Source organism: Symphalangus syndactylus, chromosome 12 (assembly GCF_028878055.3).
Source record: "Symphalangus syndactylus isolate Jambi chromosome 12, NHGRI_mSymSyn1-v2.1_pri, whole genome shotgun sequence".
In the NCBI taxonomy this organism is placed as follows: Eukaryota; Metazoa; Chordata; class Mammalia; order Primates; family Hylobatidae; genus Symphalangus; species Symphalangus syndactylus.
Window position 1 is genome coordinate 7,265,602 of NC_072441.2, and position 27,144 is coordinate 7,292,745.

The window sequence follows — 27,144 nt, forward strand, 5'->3', positions numbered from 1 at the left end:
AAATTACACAGAAGAATTGTTTGAAACTTATTTCTGATATGTGCATTCAGCTAACAGAGTTAAACCATACTTTTGATTGCGCAGTTCAGAACACTCTTTCTGTAGAAAATGCAAGTGGACATTCGGAGCGCTAAGAGGGTAATAGTGGAAAAAGGGATATATTCAAATATAAACTACACAGTAGCATTCTGTGAAACTTCTTTCTCTTCTGTGCATTCAACTAACAGTGTTGAACCTTACTTTTGATTGAGCCGTTCTGAAACACTCTTTCTGTAGAAACTGCAATTGGACATTCTAAGCGCTAAGAGGCCTACATGGGGAAAAAGAATATCTTCAAATAAAAACTACACAGATGCATTCTGTGAAACTTATTTCTGATCTGTAAATTCAGTTAACAGAGCTAAACCATATTTTAAATTGCGCAGTTATGAAATACTCTTTTTGTTGAAAATGCAAGTGGACATTCGGAGCGCTAAGATTGTAATAGAGGAAAAAGGAATATCTCCAATTAAAAACTACACAGAAGCATTCTCTGAAACCCCTTTCTGTTCTCCGCATTCAACTAACAGAGTTGAGCCTTACTTTTGAAGGAGCAGTTATGAAACACTCTTTGTGTTGAAACTGCCATTGGATATTCGGAGCTCTAAGTGGGTAATAGTCCAAAAAGGAGTATCTTCAACTAAATACTACACAGAAGCATTCTGTGAAACTTCTTTCTGTTCTGGGCATTCAACTAAGAGATTTGAACCTTACATTTGATTGAGTCGTTCTGAAACACTCTTTCTGTAGAAACTGCAATTGGACATTCTGAGCGCTAAGAGGCCTATATTGGGAAAAATAATATCTTCAAATAAAAACTACACAGAAGCATTGTTTGAAACTTATTTCTGATATGTGCATTCAGTTAACAGAGTTAAACCATACTTTTGATTGCGCAGTTCAGAACACTCTTTCTGTAGAAAATGCAAGTGGACATTCGGAGCGCTAAGAGGGTAATAGTGGAAAAAGGAATATATTCAAATATAAAATACACAGAAGCATTCTGTGAAACTTCCTTCTGTTCTGTGCATTCAACTACCAGGGTTGAACCTTACTTTTGATTGAGCCGTTCTGAAACACTCTTTCTGTAGAAACTGCAATTGGACATTCTGAGCGCTAAGATGCCTATATTGGGAAAAAGAATATCTACAAATAAAAACTACACAGAAGCATTCTGTGAAACTTCTTTCTGTTCTGTTCATTCATCTAAAAGATTTGAACCTTAGTTTTGATTCAGCCGTTCAGAAACACTCTTTCTGTAGAAAATGCAAGTGGAGATTCGGAGCGCTAAGAGGGTAATAGTGGAAAAAGGAATGTCTTCAAATATAAACTTCACAGAATCATTCTTTGAAACTTCTTTCTGATCTGTGCATTCAGCAAACAGAGTTAAACCATACTTTTGATAGAGCAGATCTGAACACTCTTTCTGTAGAAAATGCAACTGGACATTTGGAGCCCTAAGAGGGTAGTAGTGGAAAAAGGAATATATTCAAATATAAACTACACAGAAGCATTCTGTGAAACTTCTTTGTGATCTGAGCATTCAGCTAACAGAGTTAAACCATACTTTTGATTGAGCAGTTTTGAAACACTCTGTCTGTAGAAAATGCAACTGGACATTCGTAGCGCTAAGTGGGTAATAGTGGAAAAAAGAATATGTTCAAATATAAACTACACAGAAGCATTGTATGAAACAACTTTCTGTTCTGTGCATTCAGCTAACAGAGTTGAACCTTACTTTTGATTGAGCCGTTCGGGAACACTCTTTCTGTAGAAACTGTAATTGGACATTCTGAGCGCTAAGAGGCCTATATTGGGAAAAAAAATATCTTCAAATAAAAACTACACAGAAGCATTGTGTGAAACTTATTTCTGATGTGTGCATTCAGCTAACAGAGTTAAACCATACTTTTGATTGCGCAGTTCCGAACATTCTTTCTGTAGAAAATGCAAGTGGACATTCGGAGCGCTAAGAGGGTAATAGTGGAAAAAGGAATATATTCAAATATAAACTACACAGTAGCATTCTGTGAAACTCCTTTCTGTTCTGTGCATTCAACTAACAGAGTTGAACCTTACTTTTGATTGAGCCGTTCTGAAACACTCTTTTTGTAGAAATTGCAATTGGACATTCTAAGCGCTAAGAGGCCTACACTGGGAAAAAGAATATCTTCAAATAAAGCTACACAGATGCATTCTGTGAAACTTATTTCTGATCTGTAAATTCAGTTAACAGAGCTAAACCATATTTTTAATTGAGCAGTTATGAAATATTCTTTTTGTTGAAAATGCAAGTGGACATTCGGAGCGCTAAGATTGTAATAGAGGAAAAAGGAATATCTCCAATTAAAAACTACACAGAAGCATTCTCTGAAACCCCCTCTGTTCTCCGCATTCAAATAACAGAGTTGAGCCTTACTTTTGAAGGAGCAGTTCTGAAACACTCTTTGTGTAGAAACTGCCAGTGGATATTCGGAGCGCTAAGTGGGTAATAGTCCAAAAAGGAGTATCTTCAACTAAATACTACACAGAAGCATTCTGTGAAACTTCTTTCTGTTCTGTGCATTCAACTAAGAGATTTGAACCTTATATTTGATTGAGCCGTTCTGAAACACTCTTTCTGTAGAAACTGCAATTGGACATTCTGAGCGCTAAGAGGCCTATATTGGGAAAAATAATATCTTCAAATAAAAACTACACAGAAGCATTGTTTGAAACTTATTTCTGATATGTGCATTCAGTTAACAGAGTTAAACCATACTTTTGATTGCGCAGTTCAGAACACTCTTTCTGTAGAAAATGCAAGTGGACATTCGGAGCGCTAAGAGGGTAATAGTGGAAAAAGGAATATATTCAAATATAAACTACACAGAAGCATTCTGTGAAACTTCCTTCTGTTCTGTGCATTCAACTACCAGGGTTGAACCTTACTTTTGATTGAGCCGTTCTGAAACACTCTTTCTGTAGAAACTGCAATTGGACATTCTGAGTGCTAAGAGGCCTATATTGGGAAAAAGAATATCTACAAATAAAAACTACACAGAAGCATTCTGTGAAACTTCTTTCTGTTCTGTTCATTCATCTAAAAGATTTGAACCTTAGTTTTGATTGAGCCGTTCTGAAACACTCTTTCTGTAGAAAATGCAAGTGGAGATTGGGAGCGCTAAGAGGGTAATAGTGGAAAAAGGAATGTCTTCAAATATAAACTACACAGAATCATTCTGTGAAACTTCTTTCTGATCTGTGCATTCAGCTAACAGAGTTAAACCATACTTTTGATAGAGCAGATCTGAACACTCTTTCTGTAGAAAATGCAACTGGACATTTGGAGCGCTAAGAGGGTAGTAGTGGAAAAAGGAATATATTCAAATATAAACTACACAGAAGCATTCTGTGAAACTTCTTTCTGATCTGAGCATTCAGCTAACAGAGTTAAACCATACTTTTGATTGAGCAGTTTTGAAACACTCTGTCTGTAGAAAATGCAACAGGATATTCGTAGCGCTAAGTGGGTAATAGTGGGAAAAAGAATATGTTCAAATATAAACTACACAGAAGCATTGTATGAAACATCTTTCTGTTCTGTGCATTCAGCTAACATAGTTGAACCTTACTTTTGATTGAGCCGTTCGGGAACACTCTTTCTGTAGAAACTGCAATTGGACATTCTGAGCGCTAAGAGGCCTATATTGGGAAAAAAAATATCTTCAAATAAAAACTACACAGAAGCATTGTGTGAAACTTATTTCTGATGTGTGCATTCAGCTAACAGAGTTAAACCATACTTTTGATTGCGCAGTTCCGAACATTCTTTCTGTAGAAAAGGCAAGTGGACATTCGGAGCGCTAAGAGGGTAATAGTGGAAAAAGGAATATATTCAAATATAAACTACACAGTAGCATTCTGTGAAACTTCTTTCTGTTCTCTGCATTCAACTAACAGAGTTGAACCTTACTTTTGATTGAGCCGTTCTGAAACACTCTTTTTGTAGAAAATGCAATTGGACATTCTAAGCGCTAAGAGGCCTACACTGGGAAAAAGAATATCTTCAAATAAAAACTACACAGATGCATTCTGTGAAACTTATTTCTGATCTGTAAATTCAGTTAACAGAGCTAAACCATATTTTTAATTGAGTAGTTATGAAATACTCTTTTTGTTGAAAATGCAAGTGGACATTCGGAGCGCTAAGATTGTAATAGAGGAAAAAGGAATATCTCCAATTAAAAACTACACAGAAGCATTCTCTGAAACCCCCTCTGTTCTCCGCATTCAAATAACAGAGTTGAGCCTTAATTTTGAAGGAGCAGTTCTGAAACACTCTTTGTGTAGAAACTGCCAGTGGATATTTGGAGCGCTAAGTGTGTAATAGTCCAAAAAGGAGTATCTTCAACTAAATACTACACAGAAGCATTCTGTGAAACTTCTTTCTGTTCTGTGCATTCAACTAAGAGAGTTGAACCTTACATTTGATTCAGCCGTTCTGAAACACTCTTTCTGTAGAAACTGCAATTGGACATACTGAGCGCTAAGAGGCCTATATTGGGAAAAATAATATCTTCAAATAAAAACTACACAGAAGCATTGTTTGAAACTTATTTCTGATATGTGCATTCAGCTAACAGAGTTAAACCATACTTTTGATTGCGCAGTTCAGAACACTCTTTCTGTAGAAAATGCAAGTGGACATTCGGAGCGCTAAGAGGGTAATAGTGGAAAAAGGAATATATTCAAATATAAACTACACAGAAGCATTCTGTGAAACTTCCTTCTGTTCTGTGCATTCAACTACCAGGGTTCAACCTTACTTTTGATTGAGCCGTTCTGAAACACTCTTTCTGTAGAAACTGCAATTGGACATTCTGAGCGCTAAGAGGCCTATATTGGGAAAAAGAATATCTACAAATAAAAACTACACAGAAGCATTCTGTGAAACTTCTTTCTGTTCTGTTCATTCATCTAAAAGATTTGAACCTTAGTTTTGATTGAGCCTTTCTGAAACACTCTTTCTGTAGAAAATGCAAGTGGAGATTCGGAGCGCTAAGAGGGTAATAGTGGAAAAAGGAATGTCTTCAAATATAAACTACACAGAATCATTCTGTGAAACTTCTTTCTGATCTGTGCATTCAGCTAACAGAGTTAAACCATACTTTTGATAGAGCAGATCTGAACACTCTTTCTGTAGAAAATGCAACTGGACATTTGGAGCGCTAAGAGGGTAGTAGTGGAAAAAGGAATATATTCAAATATAAACTACACAGAAGCATTCTGTGAAACTTCTTTCTGATCTGAGCATTCAGCTAACAGAGTTAAACCATACTTTTGATTGAGCTGTTTTGAAACACTCTGTCTGTAGAAAATGCAACTGGACATTCGTAGCACTAAGTGGGTAATAGTGGAAAAAAGAATATGTTCAAATATAAACTACACAGAAGCATTGTATGAAACAACTTTCTGTTCTGTGCATTCAGCTAACAGAGTTGAACCTTACTTTTGATTGAGCCGTTCGGGAACACTCTTTCTGTAGAAACTGTAATTGGACATTCTGAGCGCTAAGAGGCCTATATTGGGAAAAAAAATATCTTCAAATAAAAACTACACAGAAGCATTGTGTGAAACTTATTTCTGATGTGTGCATTCAGCTAACAGAGTTAAACCATACTTTTGATTGCGCAGTTCCGAACATTCTTTCTGTAGAAAATGCAAGTGGACATTCGGAGCGCTAAGAGGGTAATAGTGGAAAAAGGAATATATTCAAATATAAACTACACAGTAGCATTCTGTGAAACTCCTTTCTGTTCTGTGCATTCAACTAACAGAGTTGAACCTTACTTTTGATTGAGCCGTTCTGAAACACTCTTTTTGTAGAAATTGCAATTGGACATTCTAAGCGCTAAGAGGCCTACACTGGGAAAAAGAATATCTTCAAATAAAGCTACACAGATGCATTCTGTGAAACTTATTTCTGATCTGTAAATTCAGTTAACAGAGCTAAACCATATTTTTAATTGAGCAGTTATGAAATATTCTTTTTGTTGAAAATGCAAGTGGACATTCGGAGCGCTAAGATTGTAATAGAGGAAAAAGGAATATCTCCAATTAAAAACTACACAGAAGCATTCTCTGAAACCCCCTCTGTTCTCCGCATTCAAATAACAGATTTGAGCCTTACTTTTGAAGGAGCAGTTCTGAAACACTCTTTGTGTAGAAACTGCCAGTGGATATTCGGAGCGCTAAGTTTGTAACAGTCCAAAAAGTAGTATCTTCAACTAAATACTACACAGAAGCATTCAGTGAAACTTCTTTCTGTTCTGTGCATTCAACTAAGAGAGTTGAAACTTACATTTGATTCAGCCGTTCTGAAACACTCTTTCTGTAGAAACTGCAATTGGACATTCTGAGCGCTAAGAGGTTTATATTGGGAAAAATAATATCTTCAAATTAAAATTACACAGAAGCATTGTTTGAAACTTATTTCTGATATGTGCATTCAGCTAACAGAGTTAAACCATACTTTTGATTGCGCAGTTCAGAACACTCTTTCTGTAGAAACTGCAATTGGACATTCTGAGCGCTAAGAGACCTATATTGGGAAAAATAATATCTTCAAATGAAAACTACACAGAAGCATTGTGTGAAACTTATTTCTGATATGTTCATTAAGCTAACAGAGTTAAACCATACTTTTGATTGCACAGTTCTGAACACTCTTTCTGTAGAAAATGCAAGTGGACATTCGGAGCGCTAAGAGGGTAATAGTGGAAAAAGGAATATATTCAAATATAAACTACACAGTAGCATTCTGTGAAAATTCTTTCTGTTCTGTGCATTCAACTAACAGAGTTGAACCTTACTTTTGATTGAGCCGTTCTGAAACACTCTTTCTGTAGAAACTGCAATTGGACATGCTAAGCGCTAAGAGGCCTACATTGGGAAAAAGAATATCTTCAAATAAAAACTACACAGATGCATTCTGTGAAACTTATTTCTGATCTGTAAATTCAGTTAACAGAGATAAAACATATTTTTGATTGAGCAGTTATGAAACACTCTTTTTGTAGAAAATGCAAGTGGAGATTCGGAGCGCTAAGAGGGTAACAGTGGAAAAAGGAATGTCTTCAAATATAAACTACACAGAATCATTCGGTGAAACTTCTTTCTGATCTGTGCATTCAGCTAACAGAGTTAAACCATACTTTTGATTGAGCAGATCTGAACACTCTTTCTGTAGAAAATGCAACTGGACATTTGGAGCGCTAAGAGCGTAGTAGTGGAAAAAGGAATATATTCAAATATAAACTACACAGAAGCATTCTGTGAAACTTCTTTCTGATCTGAGCATTCAGCTAACAGAGTTAAACCATACTTTTGATTGAGCAGTTTTGAAACCCTCTGTCTGTAGAAAATGCAACTGGACATTCGTAGCGCTAAGTGGGTAATAGTGGAAAAAAGAATATGTTCAAATATAAACTACACAGAAGCATTGTATGAAACTTCTTTCTGTTCTGTGCATTCAACTAACAGAGTTGAACCTTACTTTTGATTGAGCCGTTCTGAAACACTCTTTCTGTAGAAACTGCAATTGGACATTCTGAGCGCTAAGAGGCCTATATTGGGAAAAAGAAAGTCTACAAATAAAAACTACACAGAAGAATTGTGTGAAACTTCTTTCTGTTCTGTTTGTTCAACTAAAAGATTTGAACCTTAGTTTTGATTGAGCCGTTCTGAATCACACTTTCTGTAGAAAATTCAAGTGGAGATTCGGAGCGCTAAGAGGGTAATAGGGGAAAAAGGAATGTCTCCAAATATAAACTACACAGAATCATTCTGTGAAAATTCTTTCTGATCTGTGCATTCAGCTAACAGAGTTAAACCATACTTTTGATTGAGCAGATCTGAACACTCTTTCTGTAGAAAATGCAACTGGACATTTGGAGCGCTAAGAGTGTATTAGTGGAAAAAGGAATATATTCAAATATAAACTACACAGAAGCATTCTGTGAAACTTCTTTCTGATCTGAGCATTCAGCAAACAGAGTTAAACCATACTTTTGATTGAGCAGTTTTGAAACACTCTGTCTGTAGAAAATGCAACTGGACATTCGTAGCACTAAGTGGGTAATAGTGAAAAAAAGAATATGTTCAAATATAAACTACACAGAAGCATTGTATGAAACTTCTTTCTGTTCTGTGCATTCAACTAACAGAGTTGAACCTTACTTTTGATTGAGCCTTTCTGAGACACTCTTTCTGTAGAAACTGCAATTGGACATTCTGAGCGCTAAGAGGCCTATATTGGGAAAAATAATATCTTCAAATAAAAACTACACAGAAGCATTGTGTGAAACTTATTTCTGATATGTTCATTAAGCTAACAGAGTTAAACCATACTTTTGATTGCGCAGTTCTGAACACTCTTTCTGTAGAAAATGCAAGTGGACATTCGGAGCGCTAAGAGGGTAATAGTGGAAAAAGGAATATATTCAAATATAAACTACACAGTAGCATTCTGTGAAAATTCTTTCTGTTCTGTGCATTCAACTAACAGAGTTGAACCTTACTTTTGATTGAGCCGTTCTGAAACACTCTTTCTGTAGAAACTGCAATTGGACATGCTAAGGGCTAAGAGGCCTACATTGGGAAAAAGAATATCTTCAAATAAAAACTACACAGATGCATTCTGTGAAACTTATTTCTGATCTGTAAATTCAGTTAACAGAGATAAAACATATTTTTGATTGAGCAGTTATGAAACACTCTTTTTGTAGAAAATGCAAGTGGAGATTCGGAGCGCTAAGAGGTTAATAGTGGAAAAAGGAATGTCTTCAAATATAAACTACACAGAATCATTCGGTGAAACTTCTTTCTGATCTGTGCATTCAGCTAACAGAGTTAAACCATACTTTTGATTGAGCAGATCTGAACACTCTTTCTGTAGAAAATGCAACTGGACATTTGGAGCGCTAAGAGCGTAGTAGTGGAAAAAGGAATATATTCAAATATAAACTACACAGAAGCATTCTGTGAAACTTCTTTCTGATCTGAGCATTCAGCTAACAGAGTTAAACCATACTTTTGATTGAGCAGTTTTGAAACACTCTGTCTGTAGAAAATGCAACTGGACATTCGTAGCGCTAAGTGGGTAATAGTGGAAAAAAGAATATGTTCAAATATAAACTACACAGAAGCATTGTATGAAACTTCTTTCTGTTCTGTGCATTCAACTAACAGAGTTGAACCTTACTTTTGATTGAGCCGTTCTGAAACACTCTTTCTGTAGAAACTGCAATTGGACATTCTGAGCGCTAAGAGGCCTATATTGGGAAAAAGAAAGTCTACAAATAAAAACTACACAGAAGCATTCTGTGAAACTTCTTTCTGTTCTGTTCATTCATCTAAAAGATTTGAACCTTAGTTTTGATTGAGCCGTTCTGAAACACTCTTTCTGTAGAAAATGCAAGTGGAGATTCGGAGCGCTAAGAGGGTAATAGTGGAAAAAGGAATGTCTTCAAATATAAACTACACAGAATCATTCTGTGAAACTTCTTTCTGATCTGTGCATTCAGCTAACAGAGTTAAACCATACTTTTGATAGAGCAGATCTGAACACTCTTTCTGTAGAAAATGCAACTGGACATTTGGAGCGCTAAGAGGGTAGTAGTGGAAAAAGGAATATATTCAAATATAAACTACACAGAAGCATTCTGTGAAACTTCTTTCTGATCTGAGCATTCAGCTAACAGAGTTAAACCATACTTTTGATTGAGCTGTTTTGAAACACTCTGTCTGTAGAAAATGCAACTGGACATTCGTAGCACTAAGTGGGTAATAGTGGAAAAAAGAATATGTTCAAATATAAACTACACAGAAGCATTGTATGAAACAACTTTCTGTTCTGTGCATTCAGCTAACAGAGTTGAACCTTACTTTTGATTGAGCCGTTCGGGAACACTCTTTCTGTAGAAACTGTAATTGGACATTCTGAGCGCTAAGAGGCCTATATTGGGAAAAAAAATATCTTCAAATAAAAACTACACAGAAGCATTGTGTGAAACTTATTTCTGATGTGTGCATTCAGCTAACAGAGTTAAACCATACTTTTGATTGCGCAGTTCCGAACATTCTTTCTGTAGAAAATGCAAGTGGACATTCGGAGCGCTAAGAGGGTAATAGTGGAAAAAGGAATATATTCAAATATAAACTACACAGTAGCATTCTGTGAAACTCCTTTCTGTTCTGTGCATTCAACTAACAGAGTTGAACCTTACTTTTGATTGAGCCGTTCTGAAACACTCTTTTTGTAGAAATTGCAATTGGACATTCTAAGCGCTAAGAGGCCTACACTGGGAAAAAGAATATCTTCAAATAAAGCTACACAGATGCATTCTGTGAAACTTATTTCTGATCTGTAAATTCAGTTAACAGAGCTAAACCATATTTTTAATTGAGCAGTTATGAAATATTCTTTTTGTTGAAAATGCAAGTGGACATTCGGAGCGCTAAGATTGTAATAGAGGAAAAAGGAATATCTCCAATTAAAAACTACACAGAAGCATTCTCTGAAACCCCCTCTGTTCTCCGCATTCAAATAACAGAGTTGAGCCTTACTTTTGAAGGAGCAGTTCTGAAACACTCTTTGTGTAGAAACTGCCAGTGGATATTCGGAGCGCTAAGTGTGTAACAGTCCAAAAAGTAGTATCTTCAACTAAATACTACACAGAAGCATTCAGTGAAACTTCTTTCTGTTCTGTGCATTCAACTAAGAGAGTTGAAACTTACATTTGATTCAGCCGTTCTGAAACACTCTTTCTGTAGAAACTGCAATTGGACATTCTGAGCGCTAAGAGGTTTATATTGGGAAAAATAATATCTTCAAATAAAAATTACACAGAAGCATTGTTTGAAACTTATTTCTGATATGTGCATTCAGCTAACAGAGTTAAACCATACTTTTGATTGCGCAGTTCAGAACACTCTTTCTGTAGAAACTGCAATTGGACATTCTGAGCGCTAAGAGGCCTATATTGGGAAAAATAATATCTTCAAATGAAAACTACACAGAAGCATTGTGTGAAACTTATTTCTGATATGTTCATTAAGCTAACAGAGTTAAACCATACTTTTGATTGCACAGTTCTGAACACTCTTTCTGTAGAAAATGCAAGTGGACATTCGGAGCGCTAAGAGGGTAATAGTGGAAAAAGGAATATATTCAAATATAAACTACACAGTAGCATTCTGTGAAAATTCTTTCTGTTCTGTGCATTCAACTAACAGAGTTGAACCTTACTTTTGATTGAGCCGTTCTGAAACACTCTTTCTGTAGAAACTGCAATTGGACATGCTAAGCGCTAAGAGGCCTACATTGGGAAAAAGAATATCTTCAAATAAAAACTACACAGATGCATTCTGTGAAACTTATTTCTGATCTGTAAATTCAGTTAACAGAGATAAAACATATTTTTGATTGAGCAGTTATGAAACACTCTTTTTGTAGAAAATGCAAGTGGAGATTCGGAGCGCTAAGAGGGTAATAGTGGAAAAAGGATTGTCTTCAAATATAAACTACACAGAATCATTCGGTGAAACTTCTTTCTGATCTGTGCATTCAGCTAACAGAGTTAAACCATACTTTTGATTGAGCAGATCTGAACACTCTTTCTGTAGAAAATGCAACTGGACATTTGGAGCGCTAAGAGCGTAGTAGTGGAAAAAGGAATATATTCAAATATAAACTACACAGAAGCATTCTGTGAAACTTCTTTCTGATCTGAGCATTCAGCTAACAGAGTTAAACCATACTTTTGATTGAGCAGTTTTGAAACCCTCTGTCTGTAGAAAATGCAACTGGACATTCGTAGCGCTAAGTGGGTAATAGTGGAAAAAAGAATATGTTCAAATATAAACTACACAGAAGCATTGTATGAAACTTCTTTCTGTTCTGTGCATTCAACTAACAGAGTTGAACCTTACTTTTGATTGAGCCGTTCTGAAACAATCTTTCTGTAGAAACTGCAATTGGACATTCTGAGCGCTAAGAGGCCTATATTGGGAAAAAGAAAGTCTACAAATAAAAACTACACAGAAGAATTGTGTGAAACTTCTTTCTGTTCTGTTTGTGCAACTAAAAGATTTGAACCTTAGTTTTGATTGAGCCGTTCTGAATCACACTTTCTGTAGAAAATTCAAGTGGAGATTCGGAGCGCTAAGAGGGTAATAGGGGAAAAAGGAATGTCTCCAAATATAAACTACACAGAATCATTCTGTGAAAATTCTTTCTGATCTGTGCATTCAGCTAACAGAGTTAAACCATACTTTTGATTGAGCAGATCTGAACACTCTTTCTGTAGAAAATGCAACTGGACATTTGGAGCGCTAAGAGTGTATTAGTGGAAAAAGGAATATATTCAAATATAAACTACACAGAAGCATTCTGTGAAACTTCTTTCTGATCTGAGCATTCAGCTAACAGAGTTAAACCATACTTTTGATTGAGCAGTTTTGAAACACTCTGTCTGTAGAAAATGCAACTGGACATTCGTAGCACTAAGTGGGTAATAGTGAAAAAAAGAATATGTTCAAATATAAACTACACAGAAGCATTGTATGAAACTTCTTTCTGTTCTGTGCATTCAACTAACAGAGTTGAACCTTACTTTTGATTGAGCCTTTCTGAGACACTCTTTCTGTAGAAACTGCAATTGGACATTCTGAGCGCTAAGAGGCCTATATTGGGAAAAATAATATCTTCAAATAAAAACTACACAGAAGCATTGTGTGAAACTTATTTCTGATATGTTCATTAAGCTAACAGAGTTAAACCATACTTTTGATTGCGCAGTTCTGAACACTCTTTCTGTAGAAAATGCAAGTGGACATTCGGAGCGCTAAGAGGGTAATAGTGGAAAAAGGAATATATTCAAATATAAACTACACAGTAGCATTCTGTGAAAATTCTTTCTGTTCTGTGCATTCAACTAACAGAGTTGAACCTTACTTTTGATTGAGCCGTTCTGAAACACTCTTTCTGTAGAAAATGCAATTGGACATGCTAAGGGCTAAGAGGCCTACATTGGGAAAAAGAATATCTTCAAATAAAAACTACACAGATGCATTCTGTGAAACTTATTTCTGATCTGTAAATTCAGTTAACAGAGATAAAACATATTTTTGATTGAGCAGTTATGAAACACTCTTTTTGTAGAAAATGCAAGTGGAGATTCGGAGCGCTAAGAGGGTAATAGTGGAAAAAGGAATGTCTTCAAATATAAACTACACAGAATCATTCGGTGAAACTTCTTTCTGATCTGTGCATTCAGCTAACAGAGTTAAACCATACTTTTGATTGAGCAGATCTGAACACTCTTTCTGTAGAAAATGCAACTGGACATTTGGAGCGCTAAGAGCGTAGTAGTGGAAAAAGGAATATATTCAAATATAAACTACACAGAAGCATTCTGTGAAACTTCTTTCTGATCTGAGCATTCAGCTAACAGAGTTAAACCATACTTTTGATTGAGCAGTTTTGAAACACTCTGTCTGTAGAAAATGCAACTGGACATTCGTAGCGCTAAGTGGGTAATAGTGGAAAAAAGAATATGTTCAAATATAAACTACACAGAAGCATTGTATGAAACTACTTTCTGTTCTGTGCATTCAACTAACAGAGTTGAACCTTACTTTTGATTGAGCCGTTCTGAAACACTCTTTCTGTAGAAACTGCAATTGGACATTCTGAGCGCTAAGAGGCCTATATTGGGAAAAAGAAAGTCTACAAATAAAAACTACACAGAAGAATTGTGTGAAACTTCTTTCTGTTCTGTTTGTTCAACTAAAAGATTTGAACCTTAGTTTTGATTGAGCCGTTCTGAAACACTCTTTCTGTAGAAAATTCAAGTGGAGATTCGGAGCGCTAAGAGGGTAATAGGGGAAAAAGGAATGTCTCCAAATATAAACTACACAGAATCATTCTGTGAAACTTCTTTCTGATCTGTGCATTCAGCTAACAGAGTTAAACCATACTTTTGATTGAGCAGATCTGAACACTCTTTCTGTAGAAAATGCAACTGGACATTTGTAGCGCTAAGAGTGTATTAGTGGAAAAAGGAATATATTCAAATATAAACTACACAGAAGCATTCTGTGAAACTTCTTTCTGATCTGAGCATTCAGCTAACAGAGTTAAACCATACTTTTGATTGAGCAGTTTTGAAACACTCTGTCTGTAGAAAATGCAACTGGACATTCGTAGCGCTAAGTGGGTAATAGTGGAAAAAAGAATATGTTCAAATATAAACTACACAGAAGCATTGTATGAAACTTCTTTCTGTTCTGTGCATTCAACTAACAGAGTTGAACCTTACTTTTGATTGAGCCTTTCTGAGACACTCTTTCTGTAGAAACTGCAATTGGACATTCTGAGCGCTAAGAGGCCTATATTGGGAAAAATAATAACTTCAAATAAAAACTACAAAGAAGAATTGTGTGAAACATATTTCTGATATGTTCATTAAGCTAACAGGATTAAACCATACTTTTGATTGCGCAGTTCTGAACACTCTTTCTGTAGAAAATGCAAGTGGACATTCGGAGCGCTAAGAGTGTAATAGTGGAAAAAGGAATATATTCAAATATAAACTACACAGTAGCATTCTGTGAAAATTCTTTCTGTTCTGTGCATTCAACTAACAGAGTTGAACCTTACTTTTGATTGAGCCGTTCTGAAACACTCTTTCTGTAGAAACTGCAATTGGACATGCTAAGCGCTAAGAGGCCTACATTGGGAAAAAGAATATCTTCAAATAAAAACTACACAGATGCATTCTGTGAAACTTATTTCTGATCTGTAAATTCAGTTAACAGAGATAAAACATATTTTTGATTGAGCAGTTATGAAACACTCTTTTTGTAGAAAATGCAAGTGGGGATTCGGAGCGCTAAGAGGGTAATAGTGGAAAAAGGAATGTCTTCAAATATAAACTACACAGAATCATTCGGTGAAACTTCTTTCTGATCTGTGCATTCAGCTAACAGAGTTAAACCATAATTTTGATTGAGCAGATCTGAACACTCTTTCTATAGAAAATGCAACTGGACAATTGGAGCGCTAAGAGCGTAGTAGTGGAAAAAGGAATATATTCAAACATAAGCTACACAGAAGCATTCTGTGAAACTTCTTTCTGATCTGAGCATTCAGCTAACAGAGTTAAACCATACTTTTGATTGAGCAGTTTTGAAACACTCTGTCTGTAGAAAATACAACTGGATATTCGTAGCGCTAAGTGGGTAATAGTGGAAAAAAGAATATGTTCAAATATAAACTACACAGAAGCATTGTATGAAACTTCTTTCTGTTCTGTGCATTCAACTAACAGAGTTGAACCTTACTTTTGATTGAGCCGTTCTGAAACACTCTTTCTGTAGAAACTGCAATTGGACATTCTGAGCGCTAAGAGGCCTATATTGGGAAAAAGAATGTCTACAAATAAAAACTACACCGAAGAATTGTGTGAAACTTCTTTCTGTTCTGTTTGTTCAACTAAAAGTGTTGAACCTTAGTTTTGATTGAGCCGTTCTGAAACACTCTTTCTGTAGAAAATGCAAGTGGAGATTCAGAGCGCTAAGAGGGTAATAGTGGAAAAAGGAATGTCTCCAAATATAAACTACACAGAATCATTCTGTGAAACTTCTTTCTGATCTGTGCATTCAGCTAACAGAGTTAAACCATACTTTTGATAGAGCAGATCTGAGCACTCTTTTTGTAGAAAATGCAACTGGACATTTGGAGCGCTAAGAGAGTAGTAGTGGAAAAAGGAATATATTCAAATATAAACTACACAGAAGCATTCTGTGAAACTTCTTTCTGATCTGAGCATTCAGCTAACAGAGTTAAACCATACTTTTGATTGAGCAGTTTTGAAACACTCTGTCTGTAGAAAATGCAACTGGACATTCGTAGCGCTAAGTGGGTAATAGTGGAAAAAAGAATATGTTCAAATATAAACTACACAGAAGCATTGTATGAAACTTCTTTCTGTTCTGTGCATTCAACTAACAGAGTTGAACCTTACTTTTGATTGAGCCTTTCTGAGACACTCTTTCTGTAGAAACTGCAATTGAATATTCTGAGCGCTAAGAGGCCTCTATTGGGAAAAATAATATCTTCAAATAAAAACTACACAGAAGCATTGTGTGAAACTTATTTCTGATATGTTCATTAAGCTAACAGAGTTAAACCATACTTTTGATTGCGCAGTTCTGAACACTCTTTCTGTAGATAATGCAAGTGGACATTCGCAGCGCTAAGAGGGTAATAGTGGAAAAAGGAATATATTCAAATATAAACTACACAGTAGCAATCTGTGAAAATTATTTCTGTTCTGTGCATTCAACTAACAGAGTTGAACCTTACTTTTGATTGAGCCGTTCTGAAACACTCTTTCTGTAGAAACTGCAATTGGACATGCTAAGAGCTAAGAGGCGTACATTGGGAAAAAGAATATCTTCAAATAAAAACTACACAGATGCATTCTGTGAAACTTATTTCTGATCTGTAAATTCAGTTAACAGAGATAAAACATATTTTTGATTGAGCAGTTATGAAACACTCTTTTTGTAGAAAATGCAAGTGGAGATTCGGAGCGCTAAGAGGGTAATAGTGGAAAAAGGAATGTCTTCAAATATAAACTACACAGAATCATTCGGTGAAACTTCTTTCTGATCTGTGCATTCAGCTAACAGAGTTAAACCATACTTTTGATTGAGCAGATCTGAACACTCTTTCTGTAGAAAATGCAACTGGACATTTGGAGCGCTAAGAGCGTAGTAGTGGAAAAAGTAATATATTCAAATATAAACTACACAGAAGCATTCTGTGAAACTTCTTTCTGATCTGAGCATTCAGCTAACAGAGTTAAACCATACTTTTGATTGAGCAGTTTTGAAACACTCTGTCTGTAGAAAATGCAACTGGACATTCGTAGCGCTAAGTGGGTAATAGTGGAAAAAAGAATATGTTCAAATATAAACTACACAGAAGCATTGTATGAAACTTCTTTCTGTTCTGTGCATTCAACTAACAGAGTTGAACCTTACTTTTGATTGAGCCGTTCTGAAACACTCTTTCTGTAGAAACTGCAATTGGACATTCTGAGCGCTAGGAGGCCTATATTGGGAAAAAGAATGTCTACAAATAAAAACTACACAGAAGAATTGTGTCAAACTTCTTTCTGTTCTGTTTGTTCAACTAAAAGAGTTGAACCTTAGTTTTGATTGAGCCGTTCTGAAACACTCTATCTGTAGAAAATGCAAGTGGAAATTCGGAGCGCTAAGAGGGTAATAGTGGAAAAAGGAATGTCTCCAAATATAAACTACACAGAATCAATCTGTGAAACTTCTTTCTGATCTGTGCATTCAGCTAACAGAGTTAAACCATACTTTTGATTGAGCAGATCTGAACACTCTTTCTGTAGAAAATGCAACTGTACATTTGGAGCGCTAAGAGAGTAGTAGTGGAAAAAGGAATATATTCAAATATAAACTACACAGAAGCATTCTGTGAAACTTCTTTCTGATCTGAGCATTCAGCTAACAGAGTTAAACCATACTTTTGATTGAGCAGTTTTGAAACACTCTGTCTGTAGAAAATGCAACTGGACATTCGTAGCGCTAAGTAGGTAATAGTGGAAAAAAGAATATGTTCAAATATAAACTACACAGAAGCATTGTATGAAACTTCTTTCTGTTCTGTGCATTCAACTAACAGAGTTGAACCTTACTTTTGATTGAGCCTTTCTGAGACACTCTTTCTGTAGAAACTGCAATTGGACATTCTGAGCGCTAAGAGGCCTCTATTGGGAAAAATAATATCTTCAAATAAAAACTACACAGAAGCATTGTGTGAAACTTATTTCTGATATGTTCCTTAAGCTAAGAGAGTTAAACCATACTTTTGATTGCGCAGTTCTGAACACTCTTTCTGTAGAAAATGCAAGTGGATATTCGGAGCGCTAAGAGGGTAATAGTGGAAAAAGGAGTATATTCAAATATAAACTACACAATAGCATTCTGTGAAAATTCTTTCTGTTCTGTGCATTCAACTAACAGAGTTGAACCTTACTTTTGATTGAGCCGTTCTGAAACACTCTTTCTGTAGAAACTGCAATTGGACATGCTAAGCGCTAAGAGGCCTACATTGGGAAAAAGAATATCTTCAAATAAAAACTACACAGATGCATTCTGTGAAACTTATTTCTGATCTGTAAATTCAGTTAACAGAGATAAAACATATTTTTGATTGAGCAGTTATGAAACACTCTTTTTGTAGAAAATGCAAGTGGAGATTCGGAGCGCTAAGAGGTTAATAGTGGAAAAAGGAATATCTTCAAATATAAACTACACAGAATCATTCGGTGAAACTTCCTTCTGATCTGTGCATTCAGCTAACAGAGTTAAACCATACCTTTGATTGAGCAGATCTGAACACTCTTTCTGTAGAAAATGCAACTGGACATTTGGAGCGCTAAGAGCGTAGTAGTGGAAAATGGAATATATTCAAATATAAACTACAGAGAAGCATTCTGTGAAACTTCTTTCTGATCTGAGCATTCAGCTAACAGAGTTAAACCATACTTTTGATTGAGCAGTTTTGAAACACTCTGTCTGTAGAAAATGCAACTGGACATTCGTAGCGCTAAGTGGGTAATAGTGGAAAAAAGAATATGTTCAAATATAAACTACACAGAAGCATTGTATGAAACTTCTTTCTGTTCTGTGCATTCAACTAACAGAGTTGAACCTTACTTTTGATTGAGCCGTTCTGAAACACTCTTTCTGTAGAAACGGCAATTGGACATTCTGAGCGCTAGGAGGCCTATATTGGGAAAAAGAATGTCTACAAATAAAAACTACACAGAAGAATTGTGTGAAACTTCTTTCTGTTCTGTTTGTTCAACTAAAAGAGTTGAACCTTAGTTTTGATTGAGCCGTTCTGAAACACTCTTTCTGTAGAAAATGCAAGTGGAGATTCGGAGCGCTAAGAGGGTAATAGTGGAAAAAGGAATGTCTCCAAATATAAACTACACAGAATCATTCTGTGAAACTTCTTTCTGATCTGTGCATTCAGCTAACAGAGTTAAAACATACTTTTGATTGAGCAGATCTGAACACTCTTTCTGTAGAAAATGCAACTGGACATTTGGAGCGCTAAGAGAGTAGTAGTGGAAAAAGGAATATATTCAAATATAAACTACACAGAAGCATTCTGTGAAACTTCTTTCTGATCTGAGCATTCAGCTAACAGAGTTAAACCATACTTTTGATTGAGCAGTTTTGAAACACTCTGTCTGTATAAAATGCAACTGGACATTCGTAGCGCTAAGTGGGTAATAGTGGAAAAAAGAATATGTTCAAATATAAACTACACAGAAGCATTGTATGAAACTTCTTTCTGTTCTCTGCATTCAACTAACAGAGTTGAAACTTACTTTTGATTGAGCCTTTCTGAAACACTCTTTCTGTAGAAACTGCAATTGGACATTCTGAGCGCTAAGAGGCCTCTATTGGAAAAAATAATATCTTCAAATAAAAACTACACAGAAGCATTGTGTGAAACTTATTTCTGATATGTTCATTAAGCTAACAGAGTTAAACCATACTTTTGATTGTGCAGTTCTGAACACTCTTTCTGTAGAAAATGCAAGTGGACATTCGGAGCGCTAAGAGGGTAATAGTGGAAAAAGGAATATATTCAAATATAAACTACACAGTAGCATTCTGTGAAAATTCTCTCTGTTCTGTGCATTCAACTAACAGAGTTGAACCTTACTTTTGATTGAGCCGTTCTGAAACACTCTTTCTGTAGAAACTGCAATTGGACATGCTAAGCACTAAGAGGCCTACATTGGGAAAAAGAATATCTTCAAGTAAAAACTACACAGATGCATTCTGTGAAACTTATTTCTGATCTGTAAATTCAGTTAACAGAGATAAAACATATTTTTGATTGAGCAGTTATGAAACACTCTTTTTGTAGAAAATGCAAGTGGAGATTCGGAGCGCTAAGCGGGTAATAGTGGAAAAAGGAATGTCTTGAAATATAAACTACACAGAATCATTCGGTGAAACTTCTTTCTGATCTGTGCATTCAGCTAACAGAGTTAAACCATACTTTTGATTGAGCAGATCTGAACTCTCTTTCTGTAGAAAATGCAACTGGACATTTGGAGCGCTAAGAGCGTAGTAGTGGAAAAAGGAATATATTCAAATATAAACTACACAGAAGCATTCTGTGAAACTTCTTTCTGATCTGAGCATTCAGCTAACAGAGTTTAACCATACTTTTGATTGAGCAGTTTTGAAACACTCTGTCTGTAGAAAATGCAACTGGACATTCGTAGCACTAAGTGGGTAATAGTGGAAAAAAGAATATGTTCAAATATAAACTACCCAGAAGCATTGTATGAAACTTCTTTCTGTTCTGTGCATTCAACTAACAGAGTTGAACCTTACTTTTGATTGAGCCGTTCTGAAACACTCTTTCTGTAGAAACTGCAATTGGACATTCTGAGCGCTAGGAGGCCTATATTGGGAAAAAGAATGTCTACAAATAAAAACTACACAGAAGAATTGTGTGAAACTTCTTTCTGTTCTGTTTGTTCAACTAAAAGAGTTGAACCTTAGTTTTGATTGAGCCGTTCTGAAACACTCTTTGTGTAGAAAATGCAAGTGGAGATTCGGAGCGCTAAGAGGGTAATACTGGAAAAAGGAATGTCTCCAAATATAAACTACACAGAATCATTCTGTGAAACTTCTTTCTGATCTGTGCATTCAGCTAACAGAGTTAAACCATACTTTTGATTGAGCAGATCTGAACACTCTTTCTGTAGAAAATGCAACTGGACATTTGGAGCGCTAAGAGAGTAGTAGTGGAAAAAGGAATATATTCAAATATAAACTACACAGAAGCATTCTGTGAAACTTCTTTCTGATCTGAGCATTCAGCTAACAGAGTTAAACCATACTTTTGATTGAGCAGTTTTGAAACACTCTGTCTGTAGAAAATGCAACTGGACATTCGTAGCGCTAAGTGGGTAATAGTGGAAAAAAGAATATGTTCAAATATAAACTACACAGAAGCATTGTATGAAACTTCTTTCTGTTCTGTGCATTCAACTAACAGAGTTGAACCTTACTTTTGATTGAGCCGTTCTGAAACACTCTTTCTGTAGAAACTGCAATTGGACATTCTGATCGCTAAGAGGCCTATATTGGGAAAAAGAATGTCTACAAATAAAAACTACACAGAAGAATTGTGTGAAACTTCTTTCTGTTACTTTTGTTCAACTAAAAGGTTTGAACCTCAGTTTTGATTGAGCCGTTCTGAAACACTCTTCCTGTAGAAAATTCAATTGGTGATTCGGAGCGCTAAGAGGGTAATAGGGGAAAAAGGAATGTCTCCAAATATAAACTACACAGAATCATTCTGTGAAACTTCTTTCTGATCTGTGCATTCAGCTAACAGAATTAAACCATACTTTTGATTGAGCAGATCTGAACACTCTTTCTGTAGAAAATGCAACTGGACATTTGGAGCGCTAAGAGAGTAGTAGTGGAAAAAGGAATATATTCAAATATAAACTACACAGAAGCATTCTGTGAAACTTCTTTCTGATCTGAGCATTCATCTAACAGAGTTAAACCATACTTTTGATTGAGCAGTTTTGAAACACTCTGTCTGTAGAAAATGCAACTGGACATTCGTAGCGCTAAGTGGGTAATAGTGGAAAAAAGAATATGTTCAAATATAAACTACACAGAAGCATTGTATGAAACTACTTTCTGTTCTGTGCATTCAACTAACAGAGTTGAACCTTACTTTTGATTGAGCCATTCTGAAACACTCTTTCTGTAGAAACTGCAATTGGACATGCTAAGCGCTAAGCGGCCTACATTGGGAAAAAGAATATCTTGAAATAAAAACTACACAGATGCATTCTGTGAAACTTATTTCTGATCTGTAAATTCAGTTAACAGAGATAAAACATATTTTTGATTGAGCAGTTATGAAACACTCTTTTTGTAGAAAATGCAAGTGGAGATTCGGAGCGCTAAGTGGGTAATAGTGGAAAAAGGAATGTCTTCAAATATAAACTACACAGAATCATTCGGTGAAAGTTCTTTCTGATCTGTGCATTCAGCTAACAGAGTTAAACCATACTTTTGATTGAGCAGATCTGAACACTCTTTCTGTAGGAAATGCAACTGGACATTTGGAGCGCTAAGAGCGTAGTAGTGGAAAAAGGAATATATTCAAATATAAACTACACAGAAGCATTCTGTGAAACTTCTTTCTGATCTGAGCATTCAGCTAACAGAGTTAAACCATACTTTTGATTGAGCAGTTTTGAAACACTCTGTCTGTAGAAAATGCAACTGGACATTCGTAGCGCTAAGTGGGTAGTAGTGGAAAAAAGAATATGTTCAAATATAAACTACACAGAAGCAATGTATGAAACTTCTTTCTGTTCTGTGCATTCAACTAACAGAGTTGAACCTTACTTTTGATTGAGCCGTTCTGAAACACTCTTTCTGTAGAAACTGCATTTGGACATTCTGAGCGCTAAGAGGCCTATATTGGGAAAAAGAATGTCTACAAATAAAAACTACACAAAAGAATTGTGTGAAACTCCTTTCTGTTTTGTTTGTTCAACTAAAAGAGTTGAACCTTAGTTTTGATTGAGCAGTTCTGAAACACTCTTTCTGTAGAAAATTCAAGTGGAGATTCGGAGCGCTAAGAGGGTAATAGGGGAAAAAGGAATGTCTCCAAATATAAACTACACAGAATCATTCTGTGAAACTTCTTTCTAATCTGTGCATTCAGCTAACAGAGTTAAACCATACTTTTGATTGAGCAGATCTGAACACTCTTTCTGTAGAAAATGCAACTGGACATTTGGAGCGCTAAGAGAGTAGTAGTGGAAAAAGGAATATATTCAAATATAAACTACAAGGAAGCATTCTGTGAAACTTCTTTCTGATCTGAGCATTCATCTAACAGAGTTAAACCATACTTTTGATTGAGCAGTTTTGAAACACTCTGTCTGTAGAAAATGCAACTGGACATTCGTAGCGCTAAGTGGGTAATAGTGGAAAAAAGAATATGTTCAAATATAAACTACACAGAAGCATTGTATGAAACTTCTTTCTGTTCTGTGCATTCAACTAACAGAGTTGAACCTTACTTTTGATTGAGCCTTTCTGAGACACTCTTTCTGTAGAAACTGCAATTGGACATTCTGAGCGCTAAGAGGCCTCTATTGGGAAGAATAATATCTTCAAATAAAAACTTCACAGAAGCATTGTGTGAAACTTATTTCTGATATGTTCATTAAGCTAACAGAGTTAAACCATACTTTTGATTGCGCCGTTCTGAACACTCTTTCTGTAGAAAATGCAAGTGGACATTCGGAGCGCTAAGAGGATAATAGTGGAAAAAGGAGTATATTCAAATATAAACTACACAATAGCATTCTGTGAAAATTCTTTCTGTTCTGTGCATTCAACTAACAGAGTTGAACCTTACTTTTGATTGAGCCGTTCTGAAACACTCTTTCTGTAGAAACTGCAATTGGACATGCTAAGCGCTAAGAGGCCTACATTGGGAAAAAGAATATCTTCAAATAAAAACTACACAGATGCATTCTGTGAAACTTATTTCTGATCTGTAAATTCAGTTAACAGAGATAAAACATATTTTTGATTGAACAGTTATGAAACACTCTTTCTGTAGAAAATGCAAGTGGAGATTCGGAGCGCTAAGAGGGTAATAGTGGAAAAAGGAATGTCTTCAAATATAAACTACACAGAATCATTCGGTGAAACTTCTTTCTGATCTGTGCATTCAGCTAACAGAGTTAAACCATACTTTTGATTGAGCAGATCTGAACACTCTTTCTGTAGAAAATGCAACTGGGCATTTGGAGCGCTAAGAGCGTAGTAGTGGAAAAAGGAATATATTCAAATATAAACTACACAGAAGCATTCTGTGAAACTTCTTTCTGATCTGAGCATTCAGCTAACAGAGTTAAACCATACTTTTGATTGAGCAGTTTTGAAACACTCTGTCTGTAGAAAATGCAACTGTACATTCGTAGCGCTAAGTGGGTAATAGTGGAAAAAAGAATATGTTCAAATATAAACTACACAGAAGCATTGTATGAAACTTCTTTCTGTTCTGTGCATTCAACTAACAGAGTTGAACCTTACTTTTGATTGAGCCGTTCTGAAACACTCTTTCTGTAGAAACTGCAATTGGAAATTCTGAGCGCTAGGAGGCCTATATTGGGAAAAAGAATGTCTACAAATAAAAACTACACAGAAGAATTGTGTGAAACTTCTTTCTGTTCTGTTTGTTCAACTAAAAGATTTGAAATTAGTTTTGATTGAGCCGTTCTGAAACACTCTTTCTGTAGAAAATGCAAGTGGAGATTCGGAGCGCTAAGAGGGTAATAGTGGAAAAAGGAATGTCTCCAAATATAAACTACACAGAATCATTCTGTGAAACTTCTTTCTGATCTGTGCATTCAGCTAACAGAGTTAAAACATACTTTTGATTGAGCAGATCTGAACACTCTTTCTGTAGAAAATGCAACTGGACATTTGGAGCGCTAAGAGAGTAGTAGTGCAAAAAGGAATATATTCAAATATAAACTACACAGAAGCATTCTGTGAAACTTATTTCTGATCTGAGCATTCAGCTAACAGAGTTAAACCATACTTTTGATTGAGCAGTTTTGAAACACTCTGTCTGTAGAAAATGCAACTGGACATTCGTAGCGCTAAGTGGGTAATAGTGGAAAAAAGAATATGTTCAAATATAAACTACACAGAAGCATTGTATGAAACTTCTTTCTGTTCTGTGCATTCAACTAACAGAGTTGAACCTTACTTTTGATTGAGCCTTTCTGAAACACTCTTTCTGTAGAAACTGCAATTGGACATTCTGAGCGCTAAGAGGCCTCTATTGGAAAAAATAATAACTTCAAATAAAAACTACACAGAAGCATTGTGTGAAACTTATTTCTGATATGTTCATTAAGCTAACAGAGTTAAACCATACTTTTGATTGTGCAGTTCTGAACACTCTTTCTGTAGAAAATGCAAGTGGACATTCGGAGCGCTAAGAGGGTAATAGTGGAAAAAGGAATATATTCAAATATAAACTACACATTAGCATTCGTTGAAAATTCTTTCTGTTCTGTGCATTCAACTAACAGAGTTGAACCTTACTTTTGATTGTGCCGTTCTGAAACACTCTTTCTGTAGAAACTGCAATTGGACATGCTAAGCGCTAAGAGGCCTACATTGGGAAAAAGAATATCTTCAAATAAAAACTACACAGATGCATTCTGTGAAACTTATTTCTGATCTGTAAATTCAGTTAACAGAGATAAAACATATTTTTGATTGAGCAGTTATGAAACACTCTTTTTGTAGAAAATGCAAGTGGAGATTCGGAGCGCTAAGAGGGTAATAGTGGAAAAAGGAATGTCTTCAAATATAAACTACACAGAATCATTCGGTGAAACTTCCTTCTGATCTGTGCATTCAGCTAACAGAGTTAAACCATACTTTTGATTGAGCAGATCTGAACACTCTTTCTGTAGAAAATGCAACTGGACATTTGGAGCGCTAAGAGCGTAGTAGTGGAAAAAGGAATATATTCAAATATAAACTACAGAGAAGCATTCTGTGAAACTTCTTTCTGATCTGAGCATTCAGCTAACAGAGTTAAACCATACTTTTGATTGAGCAGTTTTGAAACACTCTGTCTGTAGAAAATGCAACTGGACATTCGTAGCGCTAAGTGGGTAATAGTGGAAAAAAGAATATGTTCAAATATAAACTACACAGAAGCATTGTATGAAACTACTTTCTGTTCTGTGCATTCAACTAACAGAGTTGAACCTTACTTTTGATTGAGCCGTTCTGAAACACTCTTTCTGTAGAAACTGCAATTGGACATTCTGAGCGCTAGGAGGCCTATATTGGGAAAAAGAATGTCTACAAATAAAAACTACACAGAACAATTGTGTGAAACTTCTTTCTGTTCTGTTTGTTCAACTAAAAGAGTTGAACCTTAGTTTTGATTGAGCCGTTCTGAAACACTCTTTCTGTAGAAAATGCAAGTGGAGATTCGGAGCGCTAAGAGGGTAATACTGGAGAAAGGAATGTCTCCCAATATAAACTACACAGAATCATTCTGTGAAACTTCTTTCTGATCTGTGCATTCAGCTAACAGAGTTAAACCATACTTTTGATTGAGCAGATCTGAACACTCTTTCTGTAGAAAATGCAACTGGACATTTGGAGCGCTAAGAGAGTAGTAGTGGAAAAAGGAATATATTCAAATATAAACTACACAGAAGCATTCTGTGAAACTTCTTTCTGATCTGAGCATTCAGCTAACAGAGTTAAACCATACTTTTGATTGAGCAGTTTTGAAACACTCTGTCTGTAGAAAATGCAACTGGACATTCGTAGCGCTAAGTGGGTAATAGTGGAAAAAAGCATATGTTCAAATATAAACTACACAGAAACATTGTATGAAACTTCTTTCTGTTCTGTGCATTCAACTAACAGAGTTGAACCTTACTTTTGATTGAGCCTTTCTGAAACACTCTTTCTGTAGAAACTGCAATTGGACATTCTGAGCGCTAAGAGGCCTATAATGGGAAAAATAATATCTTCAAATAAAAACTACACAGAAGCATTGTGTGAAACTTATTTCTGATATGTTCATTAAGCTATCAGAGTTAAACCATAATTTTGATTGCACAGTTCTGAACACTCTTTCTGTAGAAAATGCAAGTGGACATTCGGAGCGCTAAGAGGGTAATAGTGGAAAAAAGAATATATACAAATATAAACTACACAGTAGCATTCTGTGAAAATTCTTTCTGTTCTGTGCATTCAACTAACAGAGTTGAACCTTACTTTTGATTGAGCCGTTCTGAAACACTCTTTCTGTAGAAACTGCAATTGGACATGCTAAGCGCTAAGAGGCCTACATTGGGAAAAAGAATATCTTCAAATAAAAACTACACA